The sequence below is a fragment of the Trachypithecus francoisi genome, unplaced genomic scaffold (assembly GCF_009764315.1).
Source record: "Trachypithecus francoisi isolate TF-2019V2 unplaced genomic scaffold, Tfra_2.0 Lachesis_group3, whole genome shotgun sequence".
Taxonomy (NCBI): Eukaryota; Metazoa; Chordata; class Mammalia; order Primates; family Cercopithecidae; genus Trachypithecus; species Trachypithecus francoisi.
In genome coordinates this window covers 99,017,991-99,031,265 of record NW_022681468.1, presented here as the reverse complement: position 1 = coordinate 99,031,265, position 13,275 = coordinate 99,017,991, and the positions used below count along the sequence as shown (strand labels likewise).

Genomic DNA, 13,275 nt, shown 5'->3' with positions numbered 1-13,275 from the left:
GTGGAAGGTATCCAGAAAAGAGAAGTACACACGGCAGCTCTTAGAGTTTTGACACCCCCTCCCTGCCAATCCAGGGCACTGTTAGCAGGGCAGTCACAAAGACTCTTGGGCCAGGGTGCCTCTCGGCACTCAGGCCTGAAGAGGTGGGGAGGGCAACGGCCTGTAGAAGTGGCCTGGCAGGAGAAATGCTGAGTTTGTCTTTCTGCCAGAGGCAGGCACAGGATGTACTAATTGCAGCCTGGTCCTCTGCTCTAGGTACACATAGATTTAGATTTTATGGAGTCTGAAGCTTTTGGTACGATTGGCAGGACAAGGGAGTCCTTTTTAAGAAAGTCATACAGAATTAGGTACGGACCCTCCGAAGGGGCCTGTGCAAGTGAAGGGGCCCTGGAGCTCAAGCTTCAGAAAAGGATATATGCAAGAAGAAAATAAAACAGGATGGCTGGGCACAGTGGCTCACGCCTATAATCCTAGCACTTTGGGACGCTGAGGCAGGTGGATTGCCTGAGCTCAGGAGTTCTAGACCAGCCTGGGCAACATGGCAAAAACACGCCTCTACTAACAATACAGAATCACTTGACCCTGGGAGGTGGAGGTTGCAGTGAGCAGAGATCGCACCACTATACTCCAGCTTGAGTAACAGGGCCAGACCCTGTCTCAAAAAAAAAAAAAAAAAGATAAACATATTTGGTTTGGCCAATGATGTAATCAATCATGACTAGGAATCACCCACAAAACCCAAAAGGACAGTGTTCAGAGAGCTTCCAGGTGGGTGAACAAGAAGACTTCCATGGGCTGGGAGGGTGGTGCACCCCAACTCCACAGAGATGGAAACTCCTGTGCTGAGACCAGCTCAGCCCGGGAGACCCTAACCCAGTGGCCTTAGAGGAATTAAAGACACACACACAGAAAATCAGGGGTCTCACAGCCTTCAGAGCTGAGAGCCCCGAACAGAGATTTGCCCACGTATTTATTGACAGCAAGCCAGTGATAAGCATTATTTCTATAGATTATAGATTGAAAGTATTCCTTATGGGAAACAAAGAGATGGGCTGAAACAAAGGGATGGGCTCTGCCTAGTTATCGGCAGCAGGAGCATGTCCTTAAGGCACAGATTGCTCATGCTGTTGTTTGTGGTTTAGGAACGCCTTTAAGCGGTTTTCTGCCCTGGGTGGGTGAGGTGTTCCTCGCCCTCATTCCGGTAAACCCACAACCTTCCAGAGTGGGCGTCATGGCCATCATGAACATGTCACAGTGCTGCAGATTTTATTTATGGCCCGTTTTGGGGCCAGTTTACAGCCAGATTTTGGGGGCCTATTCCCAACACTCCTGTGCTCACGACCTTTCCAGAGCTCACCCCCTGTATCTCCAGGTAGACCATGTCAGAATTGAATTGAATTATAGGAATCCCAACTGGTGTCTGCTGCAGAATTACTTGGCGTATGGAGAAAAAAAAACAGCCCAAACATTTGGCATGAGAAGTGTTGTGTTGGCTAGGTGTGGTGACTCACGCCTGTAGTCCCAAAACCTTGGGAGGCTGAGGCAGGAGAATCACTTGAGCCTAGGGGTTCGAGACCAGCTTAAGCAACATAACAAGACCCCATCTCTACAATAAATAAAAAATTAACTGGCATAGTGCACACCAGTAGTCCTAGCTACTCAGAAGACTGAGGTAGGAGGATCACTTGAGCCCAGGAGTTTGAGACTGCAGTGAGTCGAGATCGTGCCACTGCACTCCAGCTTGGGCAGTAGAGTGAGATCCCATCTCAAAAACAAAACAACAACAATAAAAAACTTTATCTGAAGAATGCAAGTCCCAGGCCGGGCACGATGGCTCACGTCTGTAATACCAGCACTTTGGGAGGCCGAGGCGGGTGGATCACAAGGTCAGGAGTTGGAGACCAGCCTGGCCAACATAGTGAAACCCCGTCTCTACTAAAAATACACAAAATTAGCTGGGCATGGTGGCAGGTGCCTGTAATTCCAGCTACTCGGGAGGCTGAGGCAGAAGAATGGCTTGAACCCAGGAGGCAGAGGTTGCAGTGAGCCGAGATCACGCTATTGCACTCCAGCCTGGGTGACAGAATGAGACTCCATCTGAAAAAAAAAAAAGAATGCAAGTCCCCCTTTCGTTATCAGGCCCAGAGAGGCATTGAAATGTGACAGCGGGTTGGGTGCAGTGGCTCACACCTATAATCCCACCATTTTGGGAGGTCCAGGTGGGCAGATCACAAGGTCAGGAGTTCAAGACCAGCCTGACCAACATGGCGAAACCCCATCTCTAGTAAAAATACAAAAAATTAGCCATGCATGGTGGTGTGCACGTGTAATCCCAGCTACTCAGGAGGCTGAGGCAGAAGAATCACTTGAACCCAGGAGGCAGAGGTTGCAGTGAGCCGAGATCATACCACTGCACTCCAACTTGGGTGACAGAGCAAGACTCTGTCTCAAAAAAAAAATTAGCTGGGTGTAGTGGTGCACACACCTGTAATCCCAACTACTCAGGAGGCTGAGGCAGAAGAATCGCTTAAGCCAAGATTGCACCACTGCACTCCAGCCTGGGCAACAGAGTGAGACTCTGTCTCAAAAAAGAAATGCAACAGCAAATGACAGCAGTCACATCTCACCCCACCCCCGACCACCAAGCTAAATAATTACCTCTTGAAGCCACTTGCTATGTGGGCTCTAGACTGATACCACGTAGCCATAAAACGCCATATTCCAGACACCGTAACTCATACCCCATAGCTCAATAATGCCTAGCCAATCACAAGCCAATGTTATTGCTGCAAACTAATAAGAACATTGTTGAATCACCCACTCCTTGTCCCCTTTTGCCTTTAAAGGCCTGCTTGTAACAAAAGCCGAACACAGAGCATACCCCAAGGCAACTTGAAGTGTGTCCCCAATGGCTGTCCTCACTCTTGGCCCAAATTAACCCTGTATATTGATTTTGCCTCAGCTTCTTTCTCTGGGTCAACACTAGAATGTCCAACAGCCAGTTTGGGGTGGACGAGAGGGCGAGCCCTCTGAGCACCTGCCCTGTTCGTGGTCTGAGTGGGTCTCAGCGGCTGGACGACTTGCTCTCCCCTCGGGCTGTGAAGTCCTCGGCCTCCCAAGGGCTGGCCTCTTTGGAAATCTTTGAGGTCCTCCAGACTCCAACAGGAAGCTTGTGGCAGGGGCGGCGGGGGGATGAAGGAACTGGATTGTGGGAAGTGCCTAATGAGTCAGCCAACTCTGAGGAGGGGAGGGAAGGAAACATGCGGTGGTAAGAGGATCTGCAAGCCAGGGATGGGTGGGAAGTGGAGCCCATGGAGGATGAACAGCTGGGCCATGTGAGTTTCCACTGTCTCGGGGAACGTCACCCGGAGGTCTCTTCAGCAGCCGCCCCACCCCCACCCCTGCAGATTCCACAAGGACCAAGGGCTTCCCTGGACAAGGGCCTGGTCCTTGGGGACTCAGGCAAGACTCCAATCTCCATAGTCGACCAAGCTCTCTTCTCTGTTTGGGACTTGGGAATGGGACCATTTGGGAGGTGAAGAGCTGGGACTCCCTTTGGTGGAGAAAGCTTGGGTTTCAGCACTGACTTGGAAAGACCAAAACAAAGGACTTTTGGCCAAGCTAGAGTGGTTCTCAGGAGGAAAGGCAGGAAGGCATTTCCCTGCATTCAGGTAAGGAGAGAGAGAAAATTAACAAACTGTTGCTGTGGAGGGAGACAAACCCCTTGATAAACTCAAGAAACTGGTTACAGGAATCCCAGTAAACCTGCCTGCAGCAGAGCACAGTAGTGGAGAGGCCCGGGGAGTCCCAGCAAAAAACACCCCACCTGCTGGGTGCGGTGGCACACACCTGTAATCCCAGCACTTTGGGAGGCCGAGGTGGGCAGATCACGAGGTCAAGAGTTTGAGACCAGTCTGGCCGATACGTTGAAACTCAGTTTCTACTAAAAATACAAAAATTAGCCGGGTATGGTGGTGGGTGCCTATAATCCCAGCTACTCAGGAGACTGAGGCAGGAGAATCGTTTGAACCCAGGAGGCAGAGGTTGCAGTGAGCCGAGATCACACCATTGCACTCCAGCTTGGGTGACAGAGCAAGACTCCATCTCAAAAAAAAAAAAAAAAAGACGGCCAGGCGCGGTGGCTCAAGTCTGTAATCCCAGCACTTTGGGAGGCCGAGACGGGTGGATCACGAGGTCAGGAGATCGAGACCATCCTGGCTAACACAGTGAAACCCCGTGTCTACTAAAAAAATACAAAAAAACTAGCCGGGCGAGATGGCGGGCGCCTGTAGTCCCAGCTACTCGGGAGGCTGAGGCAGGAGAATGGCGTAAACCTGGGAGGCGGAGCTTGCAGTGAGCCGAGATCTGGCCACTGCACTTCAGCCTGGGCGACAGAGCGAGACTCTGTCTCAAAAAAAAAAAAAAAAGACAAAAAGGAAAACACCCCATCAACCAGCAAACAAGCCAACAAAAACCAAGGGGGAACGACCAGGAACAGTGTCTGCAGCCTCAAATGCCTTCATACCAGTGACAGTGACACCCCACAGTGGGGCCCTGCTCCTAATCAACTGAAAAATGAGGCAGTGACAGTTGTGGGAAGCCATCAGTGGGAGGAGACCAAAAGCCTGGGGTGGATTTTTCTGCTTTGTTGAGATACAATTGACAAGTAAAATTATATATATTAAAAGCATACAACGTGATGATTTGGTATATGGACACGTGAAATGATTATCACAATCAAATTAATTAACACATTCATCACCTCCCATAGTTACCCTTGTTACCCTTTTTTTTTAAAAAATGAGAACACTTAAGAGGTACTCTCAAAAGATTGTTTTTTAAAGTTATTTTATTTTATTTTTTTTCTGAGACGGAGTCTCGCTCTGTCACCCAGGCTGGAGTGCTGTGGCCGGATCTCAGCTCACTGCAATCTCCGCCTCCCGGGTTCACGCCATTCTCCTGCCTCAGCCTCCCGGGTAGCTGGGACTACAGGCGCTGCCACGTCGCCCGGCTAGTTTTTTTTTTTTTTTTTTTTTGTAGTTTTTTTAGTAGAGACGGGGTTTCACCGTGTTAGCCAGGATGGTCTCGATCTCCTGACCTCGTGATCCGCCCGTCTCGGCCTCCCAAAGTGCTAGGATTACAGGCTTGAGCCACCGCGCCCGGCCTTAAAGTTATTTTTAAAGGTTGGGATCACCTAGACTCTAATTCAAGTGACCTTATGGGAGCCCAGAAAGACAGGATTGTAAGCAGGTAAAGGAAACCTCCGCAATTCTGTTTCTTGGTCGAGAGAAAGCCTGTCTTGAAGGAGGTGTGGAGGAGGCGGGTGCCGGCAGCCAGTTGAGGAAGAGCCAGAAGGTGGCAGTGTCTACCTGGGGAGGAGCAGTAGGCGGAGCCCCACACCACAGCCAGGGCCAATCCTTATGTGCAGCCCCAGATTACTCCTTGGCAAGACACAGTCGTGCCAGGCCCTCCTCGCAGGCCTGTTTTTTACGCTGGTCTGGCCATGAGGTAAGATCAGGTAGGGACAAAGTGCCAGAGCATGACAGCTGCCCGGGCTGGGCCCAGTTGCACAGCTTGGGTGGCCTTAGCCTTTGAGCTCTAAATTGAATCTCCTCCTACTCCTATCCCATGGCAGTCGGGCCCCTGACATCCTCCCCACTGCTTCCAGGGTTTTAGAGGGCTTTCCAGTCCCTCTGGCCCCTGGGCTGCAGTGTTGACCTCCTGAGTCCCTGCCTGTCACTTCCTGGTGACGTCCCTCTGCTCTGTGCCCAGCCTAGGAAAAAAAAAAAAAAAGCCCTCTTTCTATGCTTTTTTTCTTCTTTCCTTTTCTTTTTCTTTCTTTCTTTCTTTTTTTTTTTTTTTTAATGAGACAGAGTCTTGTTCTGTCACCCAGGCTGGAGTGCAGTGAAGTGATCTCAGCTCACTATAACCTCCACCTTCCAGGTTCAAGCAATTCTCCTGCCTCAGCCTCCCCAGTAGCTGGGACTACAGGCACCCGCCACCATACCCAGCTAATTTTTGTATTTCTAGTAGAGACAGGATTTCACCATGTTGATCGGGCTGGTCTCGAACTTTTGACCTCCTGGTCCACCCACCTCAGCCTCCCAAAGAGCCACCGCGCCTGGCTTTTTTGTATTTTTAATGGAGGTGGGGTTTCACCATGTTGGCCAGGCTGGTCTCAAACTCCTGACCTCAGGTGATCCGCCCACCTCAGCCTCCCAAAGTGAAAGTGCTGGGATTACAGATGTGAGCCACCATGCCCGGCCTTTCTATGCTTTCTTGTCACATGAGATACAGCTTTTACTGAAGGCTTGGGCAATAGAGGGATGTACTTAGTAGGAAAACAAACCATTTCAAAAAGAATAGTATAGATCCTGTTCATAAAAGTCCTTTGAGTCCGGGTATAGTGGCTCACGCCTGTAATCCCAGCACTTTGGGAGGCTGAGGCAGGCGGAACACAAGGACAAGAGTTTGAGACCAGCCTGGCCAACATGGTGAAACCCCGTCTCTACTAAAAATAAAAAGATTAGCCAGGCGTGGTGGCGTGTGCCTGTAGTCCCAGCTACTCGGGGGGGCTGAGGTAGGAGAATCACTTGAACCCAGAGGCGGAGGTTGCAGTGAGCTGAGATCACGCCATTGCACTCCAGCCTGGGCAACAAGAGTCTCAAAAAAAAAAAAAAAGCCGTTTGGTGTCCCTGCCACTGTGAAATCCTCACTGGACACATACACACATACCCCCCAGGCTCTGACCTTGCCATTTTGTTTTCTGCCCCCGTCCTCCCTCCTTCATTTCTATGACCATCCTTCCGTCTCTTCTTCCCTTTTGGGGTCTCTCACCCCCAAGTTCCGGTTAACGTTCTCTGTAAAGCTGTTTGATTCCTCCTGTGTTTAAACATCTCCCTTCAACTATGTCCTTAGCACCTCCCCTTCCTCAACAAAAGTGGCTGATCAAGATATTTTCCTAAACAAAAACCGGTCTCACCCTGCTACATGCATGGAAAACTTACCATCTGGTGTATATATTGGCCTCTCGAGCAATTGATTCGTCTGAGTCCACAGCTGGGACCTGGATCTCCTCTCTACCAGCTGCCAGGCTGAGGGCAGACTCAGGGCCCCAGGGGTGAATTTGTCAGGGCAAAGGCCTTTGTGGGCAGCCTCTTGGCAGCCTGCCAGTAGCCCCTTCTGGCAGCGTCCCATCTCTCCCAGCATCACAGATCAAGCCTCAGAAGTGCAGGGCCTAAGGAGAAAACCTGAGAGTGACAATGGCAAGAGTGATCACCACACCCCTGGTGGGTGGACTCTGGGGGAACACAGAGGTGCTTGGGCCCAGAGCTGGTGGGAGAGGGGAGGTGATGGGAAACGGGACACTCAGAAAGTCCCACCAGCATGGAAATTCACTGGGGGGGCTGGGCACCCCTGGAGAGGCACTGGGAGTTGGGAGGATAAAAGGAAAGACAGGGCTCTCACTGTCAGTGAATAGAACAAGCTGGGAAGGAAACAGACAATGCTTTCCAGGTTTGATTGCCAAGGCAGAGAGGCAAGTGAGGGGATAGAGAAAAGTCTTCAAAACTGCCATTCAAGGCCAGGCATAGTGGCTCTCACCTGTAATCCCAACACTTTGGGTAGCTGAGGCAGGAGGATCGCTTGTACCCAAGAGTTCGCGACCAGCTGGGGCAACATAGCAAGACCGTGTCTCTAAAAAAAATTTTTTTTTAAATTAGCAGGGCATGGTGGTGTATGCCTATAGTCAGAGCCATTCAGAAGGCTGAGGTGAGAGGCCTGTGTGAGCCCAGGACATCTAGGCTGCAGTGAGCTGACATCACACCACTACACTCATTCAGCCTGGATGACAAAGTGAGACCCTGTCACAAAAAAAAGAAAAAAACAGGCCAGGCTATGGTGACTCACGCTCATAATCCTAGCACTTTGGGAGTTTGAGGCAGGCAGATTGCCAGAGCTCAGTAGTTTGAGACCAGCCTGGCCAACATGGTGAAACCCGGTCTCTACTAAAAATACAAAAAAATTAGCCAGGCATGGTGGGGAGCACCTGTAATCCCAGCTACTCAGGAGGCTGAGGCATGAGAATCACTTGAACCTGGGAGGCGGAGGTTGCAGTGAGCTGAGATCGCACCACAGCACTCCAGCCTGGGTGACAGAACTAGACTCCATTTCAAAACAAAACAAAAACCAAAAAACTGCTGTTCAATAAGCACTTACCATATGTCAGGCACTGAACACTGACAGCAGCTTTCAATTACACTGACTTACTCCACACCAGGCTTGTTCTAAGCAGCTGCTGTCCAATAAACACAATGCAAGCTACCTAGGTAGTTTTGTTGTTGTTGTTATTTGGTTTTGGGTTTTTTTTTTGAGATGGAGTTTCACTCTAGTTGCCCAGGCTGGAGTGCAATAGCGTGATTTTGGCTCACTGCAGCCTCTGCTTCCCGGGTTCAAGTGATTCCCTTGCCTCAGCAGCTTTTTTTTTTTTTTTTTTTCTGAGACAGAGTCTCACTCTGTTGCCCAGCCTGGAGTGCAGTGGTGTGATCTTGGTTCACTGCAATCTGTGCCTCCTGGGTTCAAGCAATTCTTCTGCCTGAACCTCCTGAGTAGCTGGGATTACAGGCATTCGCCACCATGCCCGGCTAATTTTGTATTTTTAGTAGAGATGGGGTTTCTCCATGTTGGTCAGGCTGGTCTCGAACTCCCGACCTCAGGTGATCCGCCCACCTTGGCCTCCCAAAGTGCTAGGATTACAGGCGTGAGCCACTGTGTCCAGCCTTTTGTTTTGTTTTGTTTTGTTTTGTTTTTGAGATGGAGTCTCGCTCTGTTATCTAGGCTGCAGCGCAGTGGTAAGATCTTGGCTCACTACAACCTCCGTGTCCCGGGTTCAAGCAATTCTCCTGCCTCAGCCTCAGGAGTAGCTGAGATTACAGGCACACACCACCACACCTAGCTAATTTTTGTATTTTTAGTAGAGACAGGGTTTCACCATGTTGGTCAGGCTGGTCTCGAACTCCTGACCTTGGGTGATCCGCCTGCCTTAGCCTCCCAAACTGCTGAGATTACAGGCATAAGCCACTGTGCCTGGCTTAGTAGTTGTTTTTTAATTTTTTAATTTACTTTGCACCAAGGCAGAAAATATCATAGTTTTAAAAACTCTAGTAGCTGCATTTTTAAAAGGAAAAACAAAAAACCCACTGGTGAAATTATTTGTAATAATATGTTCTATTTAGACTAGGTGTGGTGGCTCACTCTTGTCCTCCCAGCAGTTTGGGAGGCTGAGGCAGGCAGATCACTTGAGGTCAGAAGTTCAAGACGAGCCTGGCCAATATGGGGAAACCCTGTCTCTACTAAAAATCCAAAAATTAGCCAGGCATGATGGCATGCGCCTGTAATCCCAGCTACTCAGGAGGCTGAGGCAGAAGAACCACTTGAACTCGGGAGGCAGATGTTGCAGTGAGCCAAGATGGTGCCACCATGCTCCAGCCTGGGCAACAGAGTGAGACTCCATCTCAAAAACAAGAAAACAAATAATATATTCTATTTAACCCAATATAATCAACAATTAGTGAGTTATTTTACTTTTTTTTTTTTTTTTTTTTTGAGACAGGGTCTCACTCTGTTGCCTAGGCTGGAGTGCGGTGGCATGATCACAACTCACTACAGCCTTGACCTTCCCTGGGCTCAGGTGATCCTTCTACCTCAGCCTCCTGAGTAGTTGGGACTATAGGCACATACCACCATGCCCTGATAATGTTTTGTATTTTTTTGTAAAGATGGGGTTTCATGATGTTGCCCAGGTTGGTCTCAAACTCCTGGGCTCAAACAGTCCACCCACCTCAGCCTCCCAAAGTGCTGGGATTACAGATATGAGCTGTTGCACTTGGCCTTTTTTGTATGAAGTCTTCAAAATCCAATGTGAATTTATGCATACATCACATTTCAGGGTTTTTTTGTTTGTTTTGTTTCTTTTGAGACAGGGTCTCGCTCTGTCACCCTGGCTGGAGTGCAGTGGCACAATCATGGTTCACTGCAGCTTTGACCTTCCAAACTCAAGCGATCCTCCTGCCTCAGCCTCTGGAGTAGCTGGGACTACAGGCACACGCCACCACACCAGGCTAATTTTTAATTTTTTTTTTTTTTTTAGAGACAGGGTCTCACCATGTTGCCCAGGCTGGTCGCAAACTCCTGGGCTCAAGCGATCCTCCTGCCTCAGTTTCTCAAAGTGTTGGGATTACAGGTGTGAGCCACTGTGCCTGGCCTCCCCACTCAGCCTCCCAAAGTGTTGGGATTACAGGCGTGAGCACCATGCAGGGCACATCTCAGTTTAGACAAACCACATTTCTTTCTTTCTTTTTTTTTTTTTTTTTGAGATGGAGTCTCGCACTGTCACGATCTCAGCTCACTGCAACCTCTGCCTCCCAGGTTCAAGCAATTCTTGCCTCAGCCTCCTGAGTAGCTGGGAGAGACAAGCCACATTTCAAGTGCTCAGTAGGTACTGTGGCTGATGACTACCCTATCAGATGCGGCTAAATGCTTCAGATGTGTTAGTCCTCACAACTATGCTTTTGTTATCCTCATTTTATAAATGAGAAAATTTACACAGAAAGTGCTTCAGCACTTTGCCCATTACCACCCAGAAAGAAAATGGCCGAGCTGGAATCTGAGCCACCAACGTCAGCCAACTGAGGGTCCACAGTCTGGTGTCCTAACAACTGTGCTATGCTGTCAGCTTCACAAATCTCATCTCCCATAGGAGGTCATCAAAAAGCTACTTGCAGCTGGGCGCAGTGGCTCACACCTGTAATCCCGGCACTTTGGGAGGCTGAGGCAGGCAGACCACTTGAGGTCAGGAGTTCAAGACCAACCTGGCCAACATGGTGAAACCCCATCTCTACTAAAAATACAAAAATTAGCCTGGCATGGTGGCACATGCCTGTAATCCCATCTACTCAGGAGATTCAGGCAGGAGAATTGCTTGAACCCAGGAGGCAGAGATTGCAGTGAACCGAGATCACACCACTGCACTCCAGGCTGGGCAACAGAGTGAGACTCTGTCTCAGGAAAAAAAAAAAAAAAGCTGCTTGTTATGCTGTTTCACAGAGGAGAAACTGAAGGTAAGAGAGACTAAAGGATCTTGCCCAGTAGGTGCCACAGATGGGATTTGAACTTATATGGAGTGAAAACTTGGGAGACAGCAACCACATCACCTCATATCTTCAGGGAGGTCAGGCACAGTGTCTCATGCCTGTAACCCCAATGCTTTAGGAGGCCGAGGCAGGAAGATCTCTTGAGCTGCAGTGAGCCATGATCACACACTGCACTCCAGCCTGCATGACAGAGCAAGATTCTGTCTCTAAAAAAATAAATAAAGCACCGGGGAGGGAGAAGCTGGACGTGGCCACCCACATCTCATGCTTAAGAAGGGTGACTTTGAAAAGATCAAAGAAAAAATGACTCTGTGGCTTGAGACCAGGGGAGGGAAGAAGATGTCTGTCTGCATGATGTTCTGCACTATCATTTTAGATGGTTAAGTCTATCAAATAATGCACTGACTAGGCATGATGGCTCACATCATGCGGTGGTACACATCCATAGTTCTAGCTACCCCAGAAGCTGAGGCAGGAGGATCACTTGATGCCAGGAGTTCAAGGCTGCAGTGAGCCATGGTTGCGCCACTGTGCTCCAGTCTGGGCAAGAACCTGCCTCACAACAAAGAAACAAAAACCCACACACAAACAGTCTGCCATAATTTATTTAAGCCATCTGCTATTTGGAGCAATTTTTCACTGGTGTAAATAGGCCTACAATGAACATTCCTTTTTTTTTTTTTTTCTTGCCCAGTCTGATCTCAAACTCCTGGGCTCAAGCAATCCTCCTGCCTCAGCCTCCAAGGTTCTGGGATTACAGGCATGATTACGGGCCACTGTAACTGGGCCACATTCTTGTAAATTATTTTTTCCAATAATCCAAAGTAAGACTGGGCACAGTGGCTCATGCCTGTAATCCCAGTACTTTGGGAGGCCGAGGCAGGTGGATTGCCTGAGGTCAGGAGTTCAAGACCAGCCTGACCAACATGGTGAAACCCTGTCTCTACTAAAAATACAAAAAAAAAAAACCGGTGTGCTGGCACATGCCTGTAATCCCAGCTACTTGGGAAGCGAAGGCAGGAGAATCACTTGAACCAGGGAGGCAGAGATTGCAGTGAGCCAAGATTGCACCACTGCACTCCAGTCTGGGCCACACAACGAGACTCTGTCTCAAAAAAAACAAAAAAAAAAAAAACAAAAAAAACCCCAGCAGCTCACGCCTGTGGTCCCAGCACTTTGGGAGGCTGAGGCAGGCAGATCACGAGGTCAGGAGATCGAGACCAGCCTGACCAACATGATGAAACCCTGTCTCTACTAAAAATATAAAAATTAGCCAGGTGTGGTGGTGCATGCCTGTAGTCCCAGCTACTCCGGAGGCTGAGGCAGGAGAACGGCATGAACCCGGGAGGCAGAGGTTGCAGCGAGCCAAGATTGCGCCACTGCACTCCAGCCTGGCGACAGAGCAAGACTCCATCTCAGAAAAAAAAAAAGAAAAAGAAAAAGAAAGCAATAATCCAATATATAGGCAAGAGCCCTTACTTCTCTACTACTTACAGTCTGGTGTTCAGAGAGTGTAGGAGTGAGCCCGGAGAACTTCCCAAGCCTACCATGTCGTCACTGCACACAAGAGTCCCTGAAGATGGCCACACAAAACCCTGGGGCTTACTCATACATGTTCGCAATTTCATTTTCTTATTGGCCAGTTTCATCTACACTGGAACGTGGTTCCACCTATCTTTCCGTTCTCTGAGAAGCTTCAGCTCAAGGGGAAACATTTCTAGGGCCACAGGTTCTATTGACTGCCTCTGCAATGAGCACATTATGCAAAACAGATGTTCTGTGCCTCATTCAGTCTCTGCTATCAGGAAAGCTGTGTTCAGAGCCACATGGAGCCTGCAGCCTCCTACTTTGCGGGAATGTTTGTGTAAAAGTTCCTGGCTTTCTCTTTGTTTACATCTGACTGTTTACCTTTCAGTCCCATCTTGTTTCCTGCTCAGTGAACAGTTTTTGCACTGGCAGAAGCCAGGTCGAACAGTTCCATAAACTACTTTTTTACAGTTCTCACTAGAGCAGAGGTTTGAAATTGGGGTGCCTGAATGTTGGCTCAAGGAGGACACAAACTCCCTGAATTAGTGTGCAAAATCTATGTGAGTGTGTGTGTGTGTGTGTGTGTGTCTTTCTAGGG

At 49.2% G+C, this 13,275-nt stretch overlaps 1 long non-coding RNA gene across 1 annotated transcript; it reads right to left on the bottom strand.

The window, feature by feature from the left end:
• Positions 1-2,522: 2,522 nt before the first annotated feature.
• Positions 2,523-7,660, bottom strand: LOC117071534. The gene is made up of 3 exons (XR_004432344.1): positions 7,603-7,660; positions 7,008-7,237; positions 2,523-3,237 (listed from the first exon to the last, which is right to left on the bottom strand). It is a non-coding gene; the product is annotated as an uncharacterized LOC117071534 (long non-coding RNA).
• Positions 7,661-13,275: the final 5,615 nt, after the last annotated feature.